The 16559-nt window shown below is 41.5% G+C and overlaps 1 protein-coding gene across 1 annotated transcript in view; it reads right to left on the bottom strand.

The window, feature by feature from the left end:
- LOC144798950 (uncharacterized) overlaps positions 1-16559 on the bottom strand; it is a 120896-nt gene that overhangs the window by 69892 nt on the left and 34445 nt on the right. The window lies entirely within an intron of this gene.

The following is a 16559-nucleotide window of genomic DNA, read 5'->3' as shown; positions in this document are numbered from 1 at the left end:
ACTACCACAACACGTAAGGTATGTGCCATGTCCACACTTGCCACCTAGTATGTACACATTCATAGCTATGCCAGGGACACGGGTTTACCCTAGCAAATAAAACACATAGTCCATGGCAATATCCGGATGCTCCTGCATGTAAAATCCCACTGCCAAACAAATACAACAGACAACCACATGTAAAACACTATAGCTTTTTAGTATCCACAGGTGCAAAGAGCATGTACAAGTCCAAAAGACATGCCAACATCCATAATTACCCTAGAGCCAGATAAGCTCCATAGGAATGTTAGTAGCCGTAGATGACATTTAGGACAAGACTACAGATGTTGTTTTGGTTGGTGCATACCTAGGCTTTCCTGTTTTCAGTTTCTATTTTTGGGAAATTCTGGTGGTGTTTTCTCAGTGTTTTCCAGTGATTTCAATACCTCAAAAAAACAGTTATTTTCAGTGGTTACTCATTTTCGCGGCATAAAAAAACAATTGAAACAGTGTTTTACCGGTGTTTATGGAACGCTTTGCTTTTATTATTGCTTTTTCCATTTTCCTTCAGAAATTGTATACTGCTCTACATTTCAGAAGCTTAATACAGTCATGAAATACTTTCCATTGTCCTTTGATGCTGCAGCTCAGATTTAACAAGCATTTGCAATGCAATATGTTTTGCATTTATGCGAGTTTTAGCTATAGGCATTGTAAATGACAAAGCCTTTTATTTATGTTTTAAAAACGAATTCAAAAATAAAAGGCATTGTTATTTGTAATGTCAATAGCTCAAACTCGCCTAAATGCGAGACCTATTGCATTGCAAATGCTTGTTTTAAATGAAAATGTGAATTGGTCCCTCAGCAAATTGGAAGTTACAGTCTGTGTTCCAGAGTCACTACCCCTCTTCTGCTCAGAGAGTGTTGCACTCCACGAAGTACATGGTCACCTGACTAGTGCAGTGTCTGCTTCTTAAGCGTGTTTCTGGTAGCCTACCAACTCTGATTAAGGACTTGGTAAACATCAGTTGCATAGTTTGAGTTTGCAGTTCAATGAAGACGGGGAATCGTGCACATTTAAAAAACAAGCATTGGCATAGCCAATAGGCCTCACCTTGAGGAGCACATGGTTATGAGCGGGGTCGGCAATTGGGTTGCTACAGGTGAAAGTGTGTTGGGAAAGGGGCTCTCTTCCATGTATTGCATAAGAAACATGGCAGACTCAAATGAATCCTTCTCAGTAGGGAGCCAATGTAATCTATGAGTTAAAACAGACACATGCTCCTGTCTCCTCAAACCAAGTATTAATTGGAAGACTGAATTCTGTACTACCTGAATTTTGGACAACCCAGCATTTGAAATGCCAAGATAGAGACTATTACGATAATCCATGCTTGACAGAATGAGGGCTTGTACAGCTAATTTCTGACTCTAGAATGGATTTTCCCCCCGTAGTTTAGAATGGAAGAAGCCAGTTGATATGAGTATTGTGTCTTGTTTTCCTTTTTATTGTGCAACCACAAGTAAGCTGACTTTTAATGGTTGGAATAGTGCTATTTGTTACCAACACCCTTTAGGACACTTCATTAGTCAAAAATTAATTGCGAGTTTCCCCTGAATGTGCTTTCACACCAAGCTAAAAAATATAATCGTAATAAAAACTTTGACACATCGAGTATGTTGCGATGCTGGCATTTCAGTGACAGCAATCTGTTAAATTCATGTGTGGCACGAAATTTCCAGAGCAAGCGTTTCCTCAGATGGATAGAGGTAAATATCCTAAGCAGGGAAAATGTAGAATCCAGGACTGCTACAGGTATCGTGCTGCATGCTGCTAGCCACGATATATGGTTTTAGACAAACAGTTTTACAGCGAACCCCTTACAAAGGCAATTCCGACGAGGCAACCATCTTACATGACCAACCTTTCCTGTCCCGCATTATTAATTTAAGCAGCAAACGTGCACTATGTCATTGTATCAGCGGGAGATGGCACATGGTCACCCAGTTCTTGGAAATAAAAGAGCATAAAATAAATAGGTGTCAGAATGTATCCCCAAATGTCGTGGCAAAAAACATCATTGGCCCTTATGTAAGCATTTCTTAATTCTATTTAAAAGCAAGGACTCAAACCTTTAAAGCTCCAAATCAGGGATACAACACTGGAGCTAGATGATCTCAATGTTAAACAGATCTGGAAATTGAGCCCTAGACTTCAACGGGCTTATTTACAAGGCCCATGCGCCACTTTTGTGTCATTATTAACATGGAGAAAGTGATGCAAAAGTGGCGCAAGGGGCTTGTAAATCTGTCCCCAAGTTCTTATCACTGGGTCAATTTACGTCTGGCTGCTGATGAACAGGAAAGTCTTTTTTTTTAAACTGTGAACCTGAGGACTTCTGTTTTTTAACAAGCTAAGCAGTGCAATCAAAGGAGATTGGAATACCTCATGGCGCTGAACAATGCCTGCTCATGCCACCCAAAAATATCTATATGACGGACAATAGGGACCTTAAAAAGACTGCTACCTCCTCACAAATATCAGCCAATCTAGGATTTATGAAACACGGGGGCTTCCAAGAATTACATGGTTCTGCTATCAAAGGCTATTTTAATAAACCGTGCATAGAAATATATTAACAGACATTCATCTTTAAAAATGTTCCGACCTTTAGACTGGAGAGACCTTGCTTTTGGAAAACAGAAGTACTAAGTACTGCACATACCTCGAAGGCACAACAGACCTGCCCTGGACAAATGCCATGTGTTTTCATGAGCACCTTGAACAGCTTCATTTCAAGGGCTTGCATATTGTTTTTATTGTATCTAACGCGCGCGCAGCTCCACTTACACGGGATCCTCCCAGCAAGAGCCCCTGACCCAGTTGTCTGAGTAGGTGAAAGAAAACTCAGCAATAGTGAAAAGGAAAAACAGCACCAAAGACTTAAAAATACATGTGCCCGAGCTCGGTAATCGTCCCCGACTCCCACACAGTGTGACATGAGCGGTCAAAATGGCAAAAGCAATGCTGCAGTGTGGTTCCCGCTATGGCGGCGCGGCCAGGGTCTGCACAGAGCAAAACCCCCTCTTCAGATTTTGCAGTTAACCATTGCAATTCGTCCATGATTGTTTAGCTCTTGAAAAAGACTGGCTAATCGCAGGGCAGAAACTAGAGACACACAACTTATTCCTTAATGTCAAAGAATCTTTTATGTTATGCTTGATGTATGTCTATTTTTTATGGAATGTACATTTTTAGCTATTGTTTCATGATATATGTGTTTTTTATGCTATTGTAATAAACTTTTGTGATTACTTGGAAACTGTTCACCCTTAGTCTTTGTCCATTTCATATTGTGTTAGCAATCTATAATTGCCGCCTAGGTAGTTTTTTCCATTGACTAGAGGGAATTACTACATTGAGAGCAGAGCTGTGAGTGAGTATGGCCACAATGAGAGCCAAGCTACGAGAGAGTGGGGGTGACATTGAGAGCAGAGCTCCGAAAATGCGGTTTAATAATATCCTGACCAGACTTCGGAAAAGCTTGGTAACACACGTCAGCGTTCAACGCCATCAAGGAAGGCAGCAATAGACTAGAGGGATTGTGGTAGGCGCCTGAAGGGCTGCGCTAGGTGAGAACTAACATGCAAGAAACTTGAGCGTTCCGCCTCTTTCTCCGGTGCCCGTCCCCCATCGCCCACTACTTTATTAACAAAGCCTTGTTATGTAAATGGTCTTTTGAAAGACCTGTAAAGTACTCGTGTGCGTCAGTAAGACGCAGACCACAACAGCTCCTCTTCACCCCCACGTGAGCCAGGCAGCGGGCCTGGTGTTACTCTGGCCCTTGGGCCATTCACACCTCGGCTGCCCATTTGCAGAAGCAGTGTTTTCCCCAGACACCTCCGTGCCAGACACTACAGGCAGGCCAATGATTTGTATTGCGTTGGCTCTATCAAGTGGCTAAGAGGCGCAACAACAATGAAATTCAGTGAGACTCGGTTTCAACCGGGTTAGCTGATTTTCATTCAGTAGTGTATTGTCGTTTACAGTCGGTTTTAACCGAATTCCGGACAGCCTATGCATACCCTAGCACTAACGTAGCGTGGTTCCTCAGTACTTTTTTCACAGTATATTTGCCTGCCACACAAAGGCACTGGCATCTTACCCTTGAAGCTGATCTGGCATTGTTCGACTCAGTATCTCTAATTTGCTTGCTGCTTGTTTTGCATATATTACTAATACAGGAGGAGCCTTGATAAAGCTCATATCATTCTGGACAAAACGTGTTGACAAATTGAAAAGTGAAATTGTCTGTACTGAAGTAGTACTTTATTTAAGGTAGAAGAAAGAGCACCATTTATTTTATAACATACAAGACTTGGGCTACTTTGACAAATGGGGAATGCACATGAGGCCGTTAGTAACTTACAAAACCACACTACACGCATCATACACTGAAAGCAGTCCCACAGGAAATTCATCCTGGGCCAAAGGCCATAAATTTGCTTCTCAAGACTACCACCCTTGCAACCCCATCACATCTTGGAACTCCACAAAAGACACAACCAACACAATGCTGGGGAATGTATCTACAGCAATGCACTCGCATCTCAAGGCCACATACACACCACACTAAATTTACTTCCCAGAAAAGCCTGCAAACAGAGCCTTGTCTGCATGATTCCAGTGTTGTGCAGCAACAGTCAACTCCATAAAAGTCCAGAGCTGTGCAGCAACACACAATCGCTACAAGCTGAAGGCGGTGCACCATTGGAGAACCTCAGAAGGCCCAGAGTCAGGAGTGCAAGACAAAGTCAAGTTGGCCCTCAGCAATAGCAGGGAACAGCAATAGCAGAAGTGTGCCATACAAACACCAGTAACAAAGCAAACATACAATTACAGAACTTTACTTGAATTTCTTCATGTTTTTTAATTGCCGGCTCCAGCGGTCAATTCCTTCTATAGGCTTTTTTCAGCCTGGATATCTCATTATGAGTCCATCTTGTTTGCCTTCGAATCACCACTTCAAATTGCATTTCCTTTGTTGTAACATGTAGACATTCAACCTCATAGTGATCTAGGTCTCAATGTATTAGTTATGGGACTTTATCTGAAACCCGAATATTATGCTCATATGATGAAACCGCTCCCAATGATTCATTTTGAATTATTGGCAACTATATAACTTTGGGAACATTTTCATCATCAGATTAAGGTGAGGTGTCATCTGCCTCATTGTTCCCTAGATGAAACATGGTCCCAGAAAATAACATCTCCATCTTATCAGACTGACAATTAAAATGTGGAGAATGAGGAATTTACTATACCGTGAAGTTGATTTGTTGACATAAACCATAGAAGTGTGAAAAATGTGTAATGTAGAATATTGGTCATGTCATCAAGTTCTTTTTAAACATCTCCAACATCATTAATTTTTTACGTTTAATGTTGAGCGCCCCATTGAAAACAACGGGGTGCTCCAGGCTTCTAATGGCTGTTATATGCCCAAAGCATCAACATTCCAATGTTTAACAAAAACCTCACGGAGCATGATGCAATTTCAACCCCCTCGGGCTCCGTGAGACCTTTTCTTTACAAATTAGAACATTCTGCCTTCTAGGGGTGGAATGTTCTAATAGCCTTAAAGCTCTACGTTGCAGGCTCTACCGGCCAATAAAGGCCCACTTCCTTGTTAAAGGCCATTGACTTCGACTCAGGCCTTTAACGCTGGAGCTGGCCTTTAATGGGCTGTAGAGCCCGCTACGTTGGGCTCTAAGGCTATAGTGGAACACTAATGTATTGTGAAACAGTGCTGGCTCTTGACAGAAGTATGGACTGCCTAATAGTGCTATCTCAGGAATAAAGAAATCAGTAATAACAGGATGTAGGAGCAGGAGCAGGAATGCTGCCACACTGAATCAATAACCAACGTTGGACAGATGCAAAGATAGGCTTTAAAAAGCTTGCTAACGATCACCTGGGTCAAATGTACCTACTGCCACTGGTGTGCTGATTTCTTCACCTATCTAAGGCCTACTAGGGTGGAGACAAAGTAATGAGCAAAGGCCTCTAGGAAAACAAGTCTTTGGAAGAAGAGTAATCCTTGCCACAAGCAAAACATAAATGTGGATTGAAAGGCAAGTCTGTAACATTTTACAGTAGGGTGGAAATTGAAACAGGACTATGCTTTCAGATCATAGCTAAAAAGAAAACCTGACTGGCTATCTAACACGACCTGCATCTGAATGGAACTCAAGACCTGAACATTTTCTAAGAGCCTGGAAATCAGCCCCTGAGAAATGCCATCTGCTGGCAAGCAGGACAATTTAGAGTTTTTTAATTTATTTTGTAAAAAGTCTTCTTGTCCTTGATCCCAGGATTTCTGCCCTACCTGCTGCCTAATGTTGGATGTAGACTTCTAGAGCTATTTGCTATTTGGCCCAGCACAGAATGGGGAGGGTAAGTCTGCTAATTCAAGCTGAACGGGAACATTCTAATATTTAAACAACAATCTGCCGAAACTGTGTGATGGAGACGTAGCAGTATTTTGGGTAGTGCTGTTGTGCCATTTGGCCAATGGGCCAGGGACATAACTAATTGTTGGTTTTAAATGTAACCCAATCCATATCAAATTATACCCTAAAGGTTGATTGCTACTTTTTAAATTTAACTTGTCGACTGATATTTGAGGTTAACGAATATTTAGTTTCCTCTGCAGAAGGTCTATGCTTTAAGTGCTGATTTGTTAGAACATTATTTGAAAATAATGATAAGAAGATCTAAAAGTACCAAATGGGGCAAAACTTTCAGGAGCTTTATCCCAGTATCACAATATAAACCCAAAATCTAAACCAAGGAGCAGCAATCAATGTGTAAAAAGTTCTAAGTAAATACATACTTTGACTAATAATGACCTTAATTGCCTGAGGATAATAGAATTTTAGTATCGAGAACTTGCAGGGATAACTAATGCATTAGGGCATCAGAAAAATGCACATTTTTACAGATATTGACTAAACATTGTATGAAATAAATAAATGCACTTCAATTAAAAAAACTATTGAGGACATGTTGAGTAAATAGATGTCTGGTACTCACAGCGATATTCACTGATGCAATACGTGTCCGATAAGTGTTCAATTGTGCAGGGGAGATTTACCAAACTAAGGGCAGTTTGGCCTACTGAGAAGGTTTTTTTTTTAAATGTAAAACCAACTGTATTGAAAGTTTTGCGGTAAACCACGGCAAGACACAGTACGATATTTGATCAGTGTACAAGCACGGCATGTTGATGATAGTAAGCTCTGACATCAATAGCTTATAATATTGCTCTGCCATATTGATAAGCCATAATAGGCACACCATTTCCCCCATACACGTTCATGTTTCTTCGGACAGCCACGGGCCTCCAAAAAATCGGCTTCCCCTGATGCGCGCACCAGTCCACCCCTGCACGTCAACATTTAACAGTCAGTGGCTTAGGTTGTTTCCAGACTCAGGCCACATCCGGTTGGCAATCAAACAGGCTGTCCCCGGAAAGGCACGTCCAGCCCTAGGGTCCCCCACCTCCTCCATGAGCCCCAACAATACCAACAATACCATACGAGGCGTCAACTCCAGGGGGCGACCCAAAACAGTGGATAGTATTTGACCCACCTCCTCCAAAAAGGGCCTCAATACCGAAGACTCCCAAGCAACGTGAAATCTGCCGCAGGAAGCATGCAGCGTGAACACCGCTCATGCATAGGGTATATGTGTTGTTATTGTGAAGGTTTTAAGTCATCTTAGGCCAAGGAAGGAACTCCCCCTTCATGCTAAAACAATAAACAATGGAGCAAAAGTAATATAAACACAGATGTGCAATGCATCGGATTATGCTCTGTTAATAAGGAAGGAGCTTTTAATACAGAGGCACTAACTATCAAGCTTACAACAGAGGAAAATGTTGTGTGTGATTCTACTAAATAGAACTGAAGACTTATGGGATGAGCTATGCTGTTCAATTGATCTAAAATAACAAGAAATAATCTAGTGGTAACTAGGAATGACACTCAGTACTGACCACAGCATTCATCATAAGACAAAAACACTGTGTATAACAAGAAGTGTGATGCCCTTTAAGTATCCCTGGAGTTGTTGGTCAGTGCTTCTGGTGTTGATAGCCATAACTGCTAATCTAAATGCAATTTTCTTATACAGATCGATTACTTTCATGTGTAGTTGCTTTGTACAATTTACCGTAACTCAATAGACTTAATTTCTGATATTCCTCAATCAACTACCGAGCAATACTTACACAAGAATTTGGCCTTATTACCATTTCAACATAAGTCAGTGTAAACGTCTGACGTGATGTGCCAGGCAAAGTAATTTTTCTACAGCGAGTATGCTCAGGTGTTTGACATTGGACGAAAGGATGCAGAAATTAGAGCTTGTCCTACTCTATTCAAAACTGGATATTTTGTATTCAAAATGGTGGCACTTCCTTATAACTTCGTCAGCCAATGGACACAATTAGGACCCAGGTTAGGATCTAGGGCGTGATTTAGAGTTTGGCGGACGGGTTATGTGATGGATATCCTATCAGCCTTATTTTAATAAGATGGAATGGCTATCCATCACGTTTGTGACGGGTAACTTGTTTGTTAAACTCACAATCGGACGCTTAGGGGCCCATTAGGATGGTGGGCAGATGGCCCCCGCTGGGCCGGTGGTGGCCACCGCCGGTCCGGCGGGGGCAATCCGCCAGCCATCCTACCATGAATGACCCCCCACCACATTAGGATGGCTGGGGGATCCGCAGCGGACGCGAAGACAGTCCGTCTCTTTTCCGCCGGTCGACTCGTTGACCGGGCGGAAAACTGGCACAATATGATGGCGGTGTCTGCAAGACACCGCCACCCATATTATGATGCCAGCGGAGACTTGCCTTTCCATGGCGGAGTTGCCGCCATGGAAAGGCATGCAGTTTCTGCTTCTGGTGGCCCGTTGCGGGTCCCCTGAGTGTTGAGGGTGTGGGTGTGCACTTGGGGGGACCTATGGTACCCCCCTACATTGGCATGGGCAAGGTGGCAGGCACCGCACAGTGCCTGTACCTTGTGCATGCCAATGCACAACGTGCCTTCCCAGCATTGTAGCCCACGGTGCTGTGAGCACCACTCGCCACAATGTTGGGAATTGGGGATGCCACGGTGGCAGTGGCATCCTAATTGCAGGTGCGGGACCCCTGGCGGATGGTCCCGCATACCGTTACAGTGGCAGGAGGACTTTGTCCGCCCGCCATGCTAATGGTACCCTTAGTCTGGGTAAGGGATACGTCTAGGTTGCAATAGAATTGCCTTTTTCAGTTAAACAACGTTATTTAACTCCAGAGGGGAATACGCTGAAGCAAGCATGGCTTTAATGGGCATTAAAAAAGTATGTTTGATCCATCCCGACGACATACGAGATGCCACTTCAGCCGACAACGTGTATCCTTACACAGATAATTGACTTTTTAAACTTCTATAACCGCGCCCGAACCACAACGAGTTACAGCTGCATCCACATCTTGTTTAGCAGTCAGTCCGTTTGGTTCAACGTATCAGGTGTTCGGAACCCTATTTCCTATCGTAGTATTTGAACAACTACAGTCTCCAGTGCCTTATATATTCCATCGATTTCTGCTTGGCCTGCTAACCACAATGAGTCTTTCGCAGTGGTCATAGACACTTTCCGAGATTAGAACACCCCGCCAGAAATTATCCGGCATTGACCTTCAAAGCTGAGATTTGAAGCACGAACATTCCCCAAACAGACAAGCGGACTCTAGAGAGAATCAGCAGACCATGATGTTATTGCCATAACCGCCCGCACGTGGTACTCCGCTGAAGCGGCTTTATTATCCAGTGGCAGTATTTCAGATATAAAGGCTGTGCCGTTAGAATTTATCCAGCTTCACTACCCTAGTTTGTGGCTTCAATATTCGAAGATACATATGTTGAAGTATGATGGTAATGTCCTGAGGAAGACACGTACAACGTGTCGAAACGCGTAGACGAAAACCATCTTTCTCTTGTACTACTGGGATCATCATTAATACAAATCACATGTACCAATGATATATCTATTGAAAAGAATATTTTTATTGTTTTTTAATTCATTATCATGTCAATTAACTGTTTCATGACACTATTTTATCAAATGTATTAAATTGTATTCTCTATACTATCTCAGTGCTCTATTATTATTCATTATTGTCTTGTTCTCTAACTTTGCCAGTTTGTGTGGGTTGCCTGGGTTCTTTACTTACCATAAATTGTTTGCCCTGACCCAGGAACTGTATCCTTATCAGGGGGTTCTTGTTTTTTACATATTAAAAAAGTATTTACATTTTTTTTCTCTAAGGGGAAAACTTTTATCCCTCTGGAGAAAACCCTCCTCCAGCACCTCCATGAAATATTGGGGTGTATTGCATTAAAGAGTGACATAGCTAGACTGCATAATTTGATCCTGAACGTGCTAAGTGGAAATCAATACTTTAATATGTTCTAATTATATTTCTGGTAGCGTTCCTGCGATTAACATTTATTTAGTTGCTTTAGTAGGGGCCAGGTTTTGCTGCTTTGATTGAAAAATTGTTCAATCGCTTTTAAGTAATCGAAACAATAAAGACTATTGCAGTACTCATTGTGGAGAAGTGTGGCTCACTGGTTAGAAGCGGCAGACCCTGAAGCAGAGGTCGACCCGGGACCAGGGTTCAATTACCGACGCGGCAGGGTCTTGGGTCAATGTCCGTGGACTCGATAAATTCTCGCTTAGGTGCCTACGCTAACCATGGGTCCCACTCTGCAACTCTGGGCAATAGCTTGCTTAATCTCCACAACGGCTCCAGCAACGCCGGGGATGCCTGGCTTCACCTTGGGGTGCCCTCTCACAGGGAAAGCCAGGACGGGTTCCCCAGCGGTATACAGCGCCAGGACGCCACGTAACGAGGTAACAGTGCGCTTTACAAGTATACATACATTACATTACATTACATTCCTTTCTCACTTTCTTGCTAAACCTCTTTCTCCTTACATCTGCTTCCTAATATTGCATTAGTTGATTTCAAGCACCTTCTTCAGCCTCACCTTTCCTCTCTCTCATTGACTTCACCCATCTACTTCAACTCTCTATTCCCCTTTTACACTCTAGGTTCCTACTTAGATTTAATCTATCGTCCTCTCCCTCAAGGTCCTAGATTTCTTGCCCTCTTATTATGCTGCCAACCACACCTTCTATATTCTAATTTTTCATCTAATTCTCCCTGGCTCCTTACTTGATACTGCCTTTATTCCTTTATTCCTCTATTATATTCCTGATTTTGTTTTCTCCATCACGCCCCATATGTTTATTGCCTCTGTTCCTCAGAGCCCGATCAGATAACCCAATCAGAATTCCTGCAGTGTCTTCAGTTTTTTATTCTTTAGACATGTTCACTCCCTTCACTCCTTCCTGTGAATCCCAACAGTCCTGATTTAGTACTTCTATTGAGATTATCCTGGAATTCGCTTCCTAAGGCTCAGTGGAAATGGAAGAAACCCCAGGCACCTACTGACCTATAACTTTATCCCTTCTAATTTACTTATCATTCTGAGTTACTTAATGCTACACAATGCTATTAACTCGCTCGCATTACTCTCCACTCTGCTCACCCTTGCAGCTTATTTACTTTTAATCGGCTTACCTCCTCATGGATCTGATCCGGTTTTTCTTTCTTCTTTTGTCCGTTGATTTTGGTGTCTTTGTTACTTTTAAAATTAGTAAGTTTTTTCCTGAGCCTGCTCTTATTTACACCTTTTGAGTATTTATGTCTTTATCTTCAACTTGCTTTGCATGCAACCAATTTGTCCCAATCAGCATATATAATAACTCATGTATGCATATTAGTCTTCTAACATTTTTTTTTAAAAAACGTTCTGTCATTCTTCTTTTCTTGTTAAATTGCCTTCTATCTTTCTCCTTCCTCTCCCTCTCTCCAAACTTCTTGAAAGTTTGGCTTCAGAGCAGCTTCCCTAGTCTCTGGATTCTAATGGCCTTAATCAAGTTTGTCCCCTGAATATCGAAACCGCAATACAATGGGACACAACATCGAGATCTGAATATTGAAAAAAAATATATTGATAGGTATGTAAGTCTAGATTTTATATACCTAACTTTAGATCAATGTACCTACTTGGTACATTTATCTTCAAAGTATGTATGTGGAGACAGGAATAGTAAATCGTACTTCCCTACATGCACTTATCTTTTGATATTCTTGTATCGGGATATTGTTGGTGTTGATATTCAGTAGTACAATTCCTTATTCAGATATTAAAATCAACTGAAATTCCTGGAGTTTCTGGAGTAAACTCTAATTATGGAGTAGACTCTACCAGCTGAATTTCCTCCACATAGAGATATTATTCCCTCTGCACTCCAAATGAGGCCCTAATTCTCTTCTTTTTCCTCCAGTTCTAACGTTCATTCTTTTTCTGCCTAGTCAAAAGTTTCAGCTCTTTTTTTTTTCTTGACTGATCACTTGTCTGTGATACGGTTGATCAGACTATTCTTTCCCCCACTCTTGGTATCATGTTTCCTTCTTTCATTGATGCTTGCCGGGATGGTGTCTATTCTGGACAGCCACCTTCAACTCTATTCCTCCCATGTGCTGCCCCTCAATGTTCTGACTTAAGTTCTTTTCTGTTCTGAATTTACACTACACCTCTGGATTCTCTCATCTCCCCATGTTCTAATGTGTCTCTCTCACACAGATGATTCTAAGATCTTTATCCTGTTCTTAATCTCTTACCCTTGGAAAGCTGTGACTCAAAGTATTGGCTTTTTGTATCTTAAGCAGTATAACTGGACTTAACTGTGGTGATTCGATCAAGTTGGAGTTTAGCAAATTGTGCGATGAGGTGGTTTCAAAAGATCTACCTTCTATGTAATGCAACCCAAATGAAAAAGAATACCAGTGAACAACGACAGCCAGTGGAAGAAAATGCCCGGTACTCCAATTGAAGATACACAGAACCAAGCCCACAGCTGGGATAATGATGGCATCTTCCATGAGGTGTCTTGCACGAAGCCGGGTCTGGTTGCTTACTGGACTAAACCATCCAATGTAGGGGCCTGTGCTCAACATCATGGTCACAACTTAAAATTCTGGTGGGTCCACTTTGCCACTCCTCCTCCTGAGGTCGATACAATGAGTACCATTGAGTTGGGTAACAATAAAAATCTGTTATTTAGCCGCAAGATACCCTTGGGTGAACGTGTGCTTTACAAATACATATGGTATGTTTTGTGGTGGGCTGAGACACAGCCCTCTCTGTGCACCACCCATGGGTGGCTCCTTGTGAGAAATGATGACCCAACCCTTGGGAGCATCCAATAGACACGACAGTGGTCACCCAACACAGCGGACAGGAGTCCACCTCGGAGCTCTCTTCAAAACAATCTGAGGATGCAATTTCCCACCTACACTCCTCCCTAGCAAGGGTTGTGCACATAAACATTTTCAGGGACTGCTGTTGAGTAACAAAGTGTTCAAAGCGGGGGTCAAATTACTGGGTTCAATAGTGCTGTTGGCAAGGAGGAATAAATGAATGCAACGACTCAGGTCCTGAAACACATGTCAACCTGGATGAAAGATTCTTCAGCCACAAATTATTTGGTGACCGGGATGTAATTCTGGATCACATAGTTAGGGCTGAAATGTGTCAAAGAGGCGTCAATGGTGCACACAGATTGCTTTTTTTTTTTTCATTTCAAGAAGATTTTATTGAGAAAGAAAATTATACAAATAGTAAAACCAAATACAATATAAGTGATACATTCGGCCACAAGCTGAAAAAATACAAACATGAGCTCAACTTGGGAAGGGAGTAAAATATCTGTGAATAAGATTAAAAAGAAATCGATGAGAAATAGAGGATCTGATCCAATATAGGCCTTCCGCAAGCAAAAGCAAACCGTATCACTTTCTGATTTGGGAATGGGGACAAGGGAGGAAACAGAAGAAGAGAAAGATAAGTAGAAAAGCAAAGAAGATAGTAGCAGAAAAGATGAAAGGGAAGAGAGGACAGGAAAGCAGAAATAAGAAAAAGAAGGATTCCCACAGGACTAACCCAATCTAGAACAAAGAACAGATAATAATTAGACAGACAAATCAACAGGGAACTGAGGGACTAACCCTTTCGAGGAGAGTTCCATATAATCATCCAAGGCTGTCCAAACCCCTTTAGAAATGGAAGGCGTAAGGTGTGCTAGATCGACCGAGGTGTGGGCACTGCGTAAAAAGGATATCCACGCCCACCACGTATGGTAAGAGACAGACGAAAAGGATTTCCATTCCATAAGAATGATTTTAACCGCAACAGTCAAGAGAAGATCTAGTAACTGTAATTCCAAAGGGTCCAAAGGGAGAGGGGTAGGAGCAGCCAAGGGACCTAATAAGACTAAGGGAAAGGAGAGATGTAGCTCAATGTTAAAAATAAGAGATAAATGTTTTTGAATGAGGTCCCAAAAAGGTTTAAGTAAGGAGCAGTGATAAAACATATGGGGAAAATCACCAGCCTCCAAACCGCAACTCCAGCAGAGATCATCGTCTTTAAGGTTGAGCGAATGAAGACGTACAGGCGTCCAATGGAGGGGATTGATCGAGAAAAACTTGGATTGCATAAGGGAGGGAGCTATTTTATTACGGAGAGCTAATTTACCAATGGATTGCCAAGCTTCGGATGAGATATGGTCCGTGATGTTATGATCAAAATGACGTGACCATTTTTGTTGTACAACCGTCTGATCAGGAAGCGAAGTAGAGGACAGAAATTTATATATTTTAGAGGCAACATGACCAGATTTGATCCAGATGTGGAAAAGCGAAATGGTGGAGGAGGAGGGGTGAAGACGGACTTTAGAGACGGCAACCTTGATTTTAAATGGTTGCACTGGCACCAGATGGTGCGAGTGTCTCCTAGGGTACTGATAATTATGTGCTGAATTTGTCAGCCAGGTTATGTACAATAAAGTTTTCAACAAAGTTTATCTTTTTCAATTCTCTGAGGTATTTTATTCATACTCGTAGATTTTTCCATAAGTAAATATGGGTTTTTCCATATTGCAATTATATACATTCCCCATGTACATTTTTCATCCGATTAGTTTTTAAAATATGCAAGAATTACATTCCAATGCATTTCGGCCAAGGGGCCTTCATCAGGGAAATCTGTGGAACAACAAAAATTGTATCCATCACAATGTGTTTGCTTAATGTTAAAGCATAATTCAACCAATACAGTACTAACGTGATAAACAACATGCTATCTCAGTTTTCAAATATTAATAATCATGTTATTCAGGTATGACGGTATTATTTACAGTCCTTCATGTACTCGTATGCAATTATACACTATGTTCATATTGTTTATAAAATCCCTTAGATTATTCAGGCTCTAAACTGGTGTTGTAAACTGTACTATTCGTATGCAAGTCAACCGTGTCTTTAATAAATTTAAGTGCGATGAATTTCTACCGATGGTAATGCGAACCGCTTTCTATCAAAGTGACTGCTCGCGCTAGCGTTTCATTATTAGGGCTTGCAGTTAAGGATTAGTGACGGTTAACATAAGTGTTCAATGCGGTAGTTATTTTTTCCGTTTTATATGTTGCACTAGCCGGCAAATAAATCGCGGATGGAGGTTGGCTGTAACTGCAATGCGCTCAGCGCGATACTTATTCTTACCGGGATACAATGTATTCGGGATTCAAAGCCAGCACTTCGGGTTCGATCTCGCTGCTGGTTCCAGCTGGTTCCAGCAGCGAGATCGAACCCGAAGTGCTGGCTTGAATCCCGAATACATTGTATCCCGGTAAGAATAAGTATCGCGCTGAGCGCATTGCAGTTACAGCCAACCTCCATCCGCGATTTATTTGCCGGCTAGTGCAACATATAAAACGGAAAAAATAACTACCGCATTGAGCACTTATGTTAACCTTCACTAATCCTTAACTGCAAGCCCTAATAATGAAACGCTAGCGCGAGCAGTCACTTTGATAGAAAGCGGTTCGCATTACCATCGGTAGAAATTCATCGCACTTAAATTTATTAAAGACACGGTTGACTTGCATACGAATAGTACAGTTTACAACACCAGTTTAGAGCCTGAATAATCTAAGGGATTATATAAACAATATGAACATAGTGTATAATTGCATACGAGTACATGAAGGACTGTAAATAATACCGTCGTACCTGAATAACATGATTATTAATATTTGAAAACTGAGATAGCATGTTGTTTATCACGTTAGTACTGTATTGGTTGAATTATGCTTTAACATTAAGCAAACACATTGTGATGGATACAATTTTTGTTGTTCCACAGATTTCCCTGATGAAGGCCCCTTGGCCGAAATGCATTGGAATGTAATTCTTGCATATTTTAAAAACTAATCGGATGAAAAATGTACATGGGGAATGTATATAATTGCAATATGGAAAAACTCATATTTACTTATGGAAAAATCTACGAGTATGAATAAAATACCTCAGAGAATTGAAAAAG

The sequence above is a fragment of the Lissotriton helveticus genome, chromosome 12 (genome assembly GCF_964261635.1).
Source record: "Lissotriton helveticus chromosome 12, aLisHel1.1, whole genome shotgun sequence".
Taxonomy (NCBI): domain Eukaryota; kingdom Metazoa; phylum Chordata; class Amphibia; order Caudata; family Salamandridae; genus Lissotriton; species Lissotriton helveticus.
Note: the sequence above shows the minus strand (reverse complement) of the source record. Positions and strands in the feature narration are given on the sequence as shown.